The sequence below is a fragment of the Tupaia chinensis genome, unplaced genomic scaffold, assembly GCF_000334495.1.
Source record: "Tupaia chinensis unplaced genomic scaffold, TupChi_1.0 Scaffold000671_1, whole genome shotgun sequence".
Taxonomy (NCBI): domain Eukaryota; kingdom Metazoa; phylum Chordata; class Mammalia; order Scandentia; family Tupaiidae; genus Tupaia; species Tupaia belangeri.
The window spans coordinates 4322812-4329944 of NW_006160193.1; the positions used below are offsets into that span (position 1 = coordinate 4322812).

General features: G+C 40.0%; 1 protein-coding gene and 1 long non-coding RNA gene across 2 annotated transcripts in view; one reads left to right on the forward strand and one right to left on the reverse strand.

The window, feature by feature from the left end:
* The window catches only part of WDR25 (WD repeat domain 25), a gene marked incomplete in the record, with an annotated part of 166459 nt that overhangs the window by 79704 nt on the left and 79622 nt on the right, over positions 1-7133 (forward strand).
* Positions 1778-7133, reverse strand: part of LOC102487899 (uncharacterized) — a 14264-nt gene continuing 8908 nt past the window's right edge. The window contains exon 3 of the long non-coding RNA XR_336236.1: positions 1778-2015. This is a non-coding gene — a long non-coding RNA (uncharacterized LOC102487899). The remainder of the gene's footprint in view (positions 2016-7133) is intronic.

Genomic DNA, 7133 nt, shown 5'->3' on the forward strand with positions numbered 1-7133 from the left:
GTAGGGAAGAGTGCAATGACTAAATGTAAAATGAAAAAAGAGAAAAGAAAAAAGAATTCACCATTTGAACTCCATAGCAGAATAGCAATGACAGAAAAGAGAAGGAGTCAGTGAACTTGGAGATAGAAAAATAAAAATTCTTCAAAAACAGAAAAAGAGAATGAGAGAGAAAAAGAACAGATACCTAGGAACCTGTGGACAATACCAAAAGAGCTTTTATATAAATAATTGGAGTTCTAAAAGGAAGGGAGAAAGGGTATGGGATATAAAAGAAAGGATATGAAAAAATGTTTTCAATAAAGAACAACAGAAAACTCCTTAAATGGAACGAAACATAGACGTTTACAAACTCAAAACCCCAAACAGGGCAAATATAGAGAAAATTGCACCTAGATATGCCACAATCAGACTTTTAGAAACTAGAGATAAAGAGAACATCTTGAAAGCAATCAGAAAAATGAACATCACAGAGAGGAGAACAATGGTATGAAAAGTCACCTACATCTCATTAGAAATAATGGAGTCCAGAGGCAATGGGATGGTATCTTTAAAGTGCACATAGAAAATTAAGAACTTATCAACCATGATTCTGTGTTCTTCAAGAATGAAAGTAAAATAAAGACTTTTTTGAGGGGACCAGCAGTGGGCGTAATGGCTATGTTGCTGAACTCCTATGTAGTCGACCATGGTTCGAGTCCTCGACCCGGTGGCTTAAACTCATGCCGGGTGTGTGTGCGCGTGCGTGCCCAAGATCATGCCCTCTTCTAACCCTCTGCATCTTGAGCAATCTGGATCCACAGCATGTGCTCAGTGTTTCAGACTGGGCCAGGAATTAGACTGCGGTCTCTGTGTGGGAACTGGCTTCTCTCTCTCTCTTTTGTTCTAAAGAATTATTTATTTAATTTAACTTGTTATTATTATTCAGTTTGAGGAGAGAGAGAGAGAGTGAGTGTGAGAAAGTAAGCTACTGGGTCTGGGACTCTAACCATGATCAGCCACATAGGAGTCCAGTGCCTTAACCACCATACCACGTGCGGGTCCCATGAACAACTTCTCTTAAGCAGCACATTACCACCGTGCCAATGAGTTGTCCCAGTCATTGCAAGCTTTTTAATTTGAACTGGTACAGGGGCCAGAAGGTGGCATGGTGGTTAGCCACATGCTGGACTCCCCCATGGCCGACTGCGGTGTAAGTCCCGGGCCTGGCGGCTTGCTTTCTCATTTTCCTCCTCTTTTTCTCACTCTATCCCTCTCTGGTTAAATCAAAATAAGTAAAGAAATAAATACAGTTAAATAAAATAATGATTTTTAAAAATTGAACTGGTACAATATTAGGTGTAAGAAGAATGTAAGCTACTAAGGATGAATGTCGTGGGACCAGCAGATAGTGTGATGGTTATGCTGGGCGTGTGTGCATGTGTTCCCAAGATCGGGAGAGGAGAATGGAGGAGAAGGGATTGTGGCATGGTCCTCCCCAGGGGGTGACGCCTTGCTTTCTGTGTCTCTGGCAAGCACACACGCCATGGCAAAAAAATCTCTCTTAAAAAAAAAAAAAAAAAGGAAGGATGGGTGTAGTAACCCATAGAGCAGCGGTCCCCCACCTTTTTGGCACCAAGGACTGGTTTTGTGGAAGGCAATTTTTCCCTGGACGGGGCTGGTGGGGTTTTTGTATGATTCAAATACATTACATTAGTTGTGCACTTTATTGCTATTATTATTGCAGTGTAGTATGTAATGAGACAATTGTACAGTTCACCATAATGCAGGATTAGTGGGAATCCTGAGCTTGTTTTCCTGCAGCTAGACAGCTTTGACTGTGGGTCCCATGAGAATCTACTGCTGCTGCTGCTCCGACGGGAGGTGGAACTTGGGCAGTAGTGCAAGTGATGGGGAGTGGCTGTAAATACAGATGAAGCTTGGCTCGCTTGCCCGCTGCTCACTTCCTGCTGTATGGCCTGGTTCCTTGTAGGCACGGATGGTACCGGTCTGTGGCCCAGGGGTCAGGAACCCATGCCCTAGAGGAGTCAATAAATTAAAAAAAAATTAACTAAAATGTCAATAGATAAAATGGCATAGTAAAAATATTCATTTATTCCAAAAGAAGACAGTAAAGGAGGAAGAGAGAAAAAAGAGAGGAAAGCAGAACATAAATAGCAAAATGTTTGCTGTAAATCCGATTATATCAATAATTATTAGGTTGTTGGGAAAGTCATGACATGTTTTTCTATGCAAAATACCTCTTGACTTTCCTGACAACTTAATACATTAAGTGTAAATGGACACTATAAAAGAGATGGTCAGAATGGATCCAAAAGCAGGACTAAACTGTCTACTGTTGACAAGTGTGCTTTAAGTCAAAAAGAAGCAAATAGGCCAAAGTAAATTGATGGAATAAAGAGATGAGACACTGTAAAAGAAAAAGCTAGCAAATTTGAAGACACAGTTATAGAAACTTCAAAATGAAATACAGAGTGCTAAAACCTGGGGCAAAAAAGAATAGAACTCAGTGAGGTACAGATGTCAGGTTCGCCCAATGTACATGAAATTGGAGTCCTTGAAGAAGGAGAGGGTAGAAAAAATATCTAAAGAAATAATGGCTGAAGTTTTCTCAGTTTGATGAAAATCATAAACCTACAGATTCAAGTACCTCAGTGGCACAAGAAACATGAAAAAGTTCATCTAAGTATAACATAATGAAATTTCTTACAACCAGTAGTAAAGGGAGCAACTTAAAAAAAAAAAGTTTAGTGTGTGCTCACACTGAATTTTTTTCAAAATGTATCTCCCTTTATCATTGGTCATAAGAGAGAAAGAGAGAGAAGGCCCTCCGTGAGGCATGGTCATGCCTCAGTCCTTTTCCCTCCATTTCTCTGTCCCATGAGGATTTTGGACACACACCTCAGCTCCTGGAGTGTTTTCCAGGCCTCTGGACTGGGATTCAAACTATGGTGGGCTTTGAAGGATCAGGCTTCCTGTGCACAGCACTTAGCTGCTGCACTGAAGGGCTGGCCTAAAGCAGAAATCTTAAAAGCAACCAGAGGGTGAGAAAGATATATTACAGAGGAACAAAGATAAGAATGATGCCTAACTTCTCATGGGAGATATGAAGTTCATGTGAAAATGAATATTCTATAAAAACAGCTTTGCATGAATTTCATCACAAATATTTTTCACCAAAATAAACTCAGGCTTTAGTTCCATTTCTCATACAAACTTTCTGAAGTCCCCTCATGATGCCAGAAGACAGTGGAACACAGTTTTAAATTACGAAAAGGAAGACAGAAATGAAAACCACCATCAACCTAAAATTGAATATCCAGTGCAATATCTGTTTTTAAGAATTATTTTATTTAACTTTATTTACTTATTTTAATTTGACCAGAGAGGGAGAGGGAGAGGGAAAGGGAGGGGGAGAGAGAGAGAGAGAGAGAGAGAGAGGCAGAGAGAGAGAGAAAGAGAGAACAAACCCCCAGGTTTGGGACTCGAACTGTGGTTGGCCATATGGGAGTCCAGCCTTTAACCAGCACACCACCTGCCAGCCTCGAGCTGAGGTTGATTCATAAGAAAATTTGCACTAAGAAATGTTAAGGACCAGCTGGTAGCATGGTGGTTAAGCAGCTGGATCCCACAGAGCTGACTGCATGGTTCAAGTCCCAGACACAGCAGCTTGAAAAACATACTGGGGGACCAGCAGGTGGTGTGCTGGTTAGGGTGATGGACTCCCACATGGTAGGCTGCAGTTTGAGTTCCGGACCTGGCGGCTTGCTTTCTCACCTTCCCTCTCTCTCTCTGTCTCTGTCTCTCCCTGGTGAGTGCATGTGCCCTAAAGCAAATTTAAAAAACAGTAATAAATACAATTAAATAAATAATAATCATCATAATAAAAAAAAATCCTAAAAACATGCTGAGTACCATGCATGCCCAAAATCCCAAGAGGAGAATGAAGGAGAAGGGATTGTGATAAGGTCATCCCCCCCTGGAGGTGGGTGGTGATTTCTCACTTTCACTCTCTGTGTGTCTGTCTGGCAAACACACATGCCCTATGACACATTTTTAAAAAAGGAAAAAGAAAGAAATGTTAGTGAAGGGAGTCTTGAGATGGGAAGAAAACAAAGATACCAGTCACAAATACCCATCTACACAGAGGAATGATGAGCACCAGAAATGGTGACTGTTTGGGGAAGAATGAAGTACTTTTTGTTCTCATCAAGAGTGTCTTTCATGGAGTTGAAGAGAGCAATCCCATTTACAACGGACACAAAAAGCACGATACCTACGAATAAGCCTAATGTAAGAAGTGAAGGACTTCTAAAAGGAAAACTACAAAAAACTAAAAAAAAATGGAAAATGATTCAAAAAAACTGAAAGACATCCCTGGATTGGAAGAACTAATATAATCAAAATGTCAATCCTACCCAAATGAATTTAACAAATTTAATGCAATCCCTACCAAATTACTACAGATGTTCTTTACAGATATAGAAAAAACAATTATAAATTTTGTGTAGAATCATAAAAAGCCCTTTATCACCAAAACAATACTGTGCAAAAAGAATAAAGTAAGAGGCATCTCACTCCCTGACCCCAAAATATATTACAAAGCTGTGATAATCAAAATAGCATGGTACTGGCACAATAACAGGCAAGTGGACTATTGGAATATAATAAAGAATCTAGAAGAAAACCCCAAACATACAGCCAACTAATTTTTGACAAAGGGCACAAGTCAATCCAGTAGGGAAAAGAAAATATCTTCAGCAAACGGGTTTTGGCAAAGCTGGATATTCATCTGAAGAAAAATGAAACTGGACCCTTGTCACTCACCATTAACAAACATGAACTCCAAGTGGATCAAAATCTAAACGTAAAACCTCAAACTACAAAACTACTGGTGGGAAACTCTTAGAGACATCTAAGTAGGCAAAGACTTCTTAAATGAGACCCCCAAAACACATGTAATAATCTCGAAAATAGACAAATGGGATTATATGAGGTTAAAAAACTTCTGCACAGCAAAAAGAAACAATAATTAGAGTGAAGCGACAACCCTCAGAATGGGAGAATATATTTGCAAATTATGCCTCAGATAAGGGACTGATTAACTTGAATATCCAAGGAACCCCAGCAGCTTACTTGGGAAAAACAAATAATTCAATTAAAAGATGGGCAAATGAGATGAACAGAAAACTCTCCAAGGAAGACATACGAATGACTGAAAAGCATATTAAAAATTGCTCAACATCTCTTAACATAAAGGAGATGCAGATCAAATCCAAATCAAAACCACAATGAGATGCCACTTAACTCCAGTCAAAATAGCGAAGATAAAAAAATAAAGAATGATAGGTAAGTGTGGGTGAGAGGGGAGCCCTCCCACCCTGGTGGGAATGTAAATTAGAACAACCACTGTGGAGAACAATATGGAGGTTCCTCAAAGACCTACAAATAGAACTACATACAGTCCAGTAATGCCACTCCTGGGTTTCTACCCAAAGGATAGGAATACACTCAGTCAATAAAACCCTTGCACATCCACGCTTACTGCAGTATTATTCACAGTTGCTGAGACCTGGAATCAACCAAAGGTCCAAGAACAGATGAATGGATTGAAAAAGTGTGGCACCTATACATTATGGAATACTACCCAGCCATAACAACAATGAGACCCCAGCATTTGATATAAAGTGAACAAATATGGGGGATTTAATGCTAAGCAAAGCAAGCCATTGTATGTCCCCATTTAATATATACTTAATGTCTGCACTTTATGGCAGAAACTGAACAATTGGAAAATAAAAAAACATGGAGAGCAACCATGGATTCTAGAGACTGTGGAAGGAGGGTGGGCAATGGGAGGCGGGCGGGAGGGAATCAGGGGAAAAAGCAAAATGGAAAATTATCTGTAGACAATAGTGAGTATAGTAATGTGTCTGACTGGACAAATTCACAGTGTATTCATGCTGGAAAAACTCATTTTGCAATGCTGTAAAGATGCCCGATGATTAAATGTAAAAAAAATAAGAGAATAAAAGAAAAAGAGTGTCTTTCACTGATGATTGACTGTTTAAAGGAAAAACAATAAAAGTGTATTGTGCAGTTCATAACGTATAGAGATGGATATTGATCACAGCACAAAGGCTAGGAGGGGGCAATGGTGTGTGTTGTGGTGGCTCGTATGTTACAAGGGAAGTGATATATTACTTGAAAGTAGGCCGTGATAAGTTAAAGATATACAAGCAGTAAAGCAACTAGTAATAAAAGAAAATGAAGATGTATGGCTGTTAGTCTAACAATGGTAGATAAAATGAAATAACAGATGCTCCATCTGAAAGGTGGAAAAAATAGGAATAAGGGAACGAAGGACAGATGAGACAAATAAAAACATACAGTAGGATTTAAACCCCAGCAACAGCGATGATGGATGAAATATTCTAAGCACCTCATTTAAAACACAAAAATTGTTATGTTGGATAGAAAGACAAGACCCAATTATGCAATGCTTACCTGAAACCCACTGCAAATATAGTGATATGAAAGTTTAAATGTAAAGGGCAGGAAAGGATACACCATACCAATAGTAAATTTTTTTCTTTTTTGGAGAGATTTTCGCTATAGGGCGCGTGTACTTGCCAGAAAGACAGAGAGACAGAATGCGAGAAATCACCCCCCAGGGGGGATGGCCACGCCGCAATCTCTTCTCCTCCATTCTCCTCTTGGGATTTTGGGCACACGCACACACGAACTTGGTATGAGTGTAAGTCACTGGGTCTGGGACTTGAACCACAGTCGACTACCTGGGAGTCCAGCAACGTAACCATTACACCATCTGATGGTCCCAACCAATAGTAATTTTTTAAAAAGCTGGAGTGGCAAGTCCAGCAGATGGCATAATGGTTATGTTGCTGGACTCCTATGTAATCGATCGCGGTTTGAGTCCCGACCTGGCAGCTTAGAACTCACACCTGCCGTGTTTGTGCATGCCCAAAATCCTGAGAGGAGAATGGAGAAGGGACTGTGGCATGGCCATACCTCCCGGGGATGATTTCTTACTCTCTGCCTCTGTTACTCCAGGAAGCACGTGTGCGCCCTATAGCAAAATAGCTCTCTTGAAAAAAAAAAAAAAAAAAAAAAAC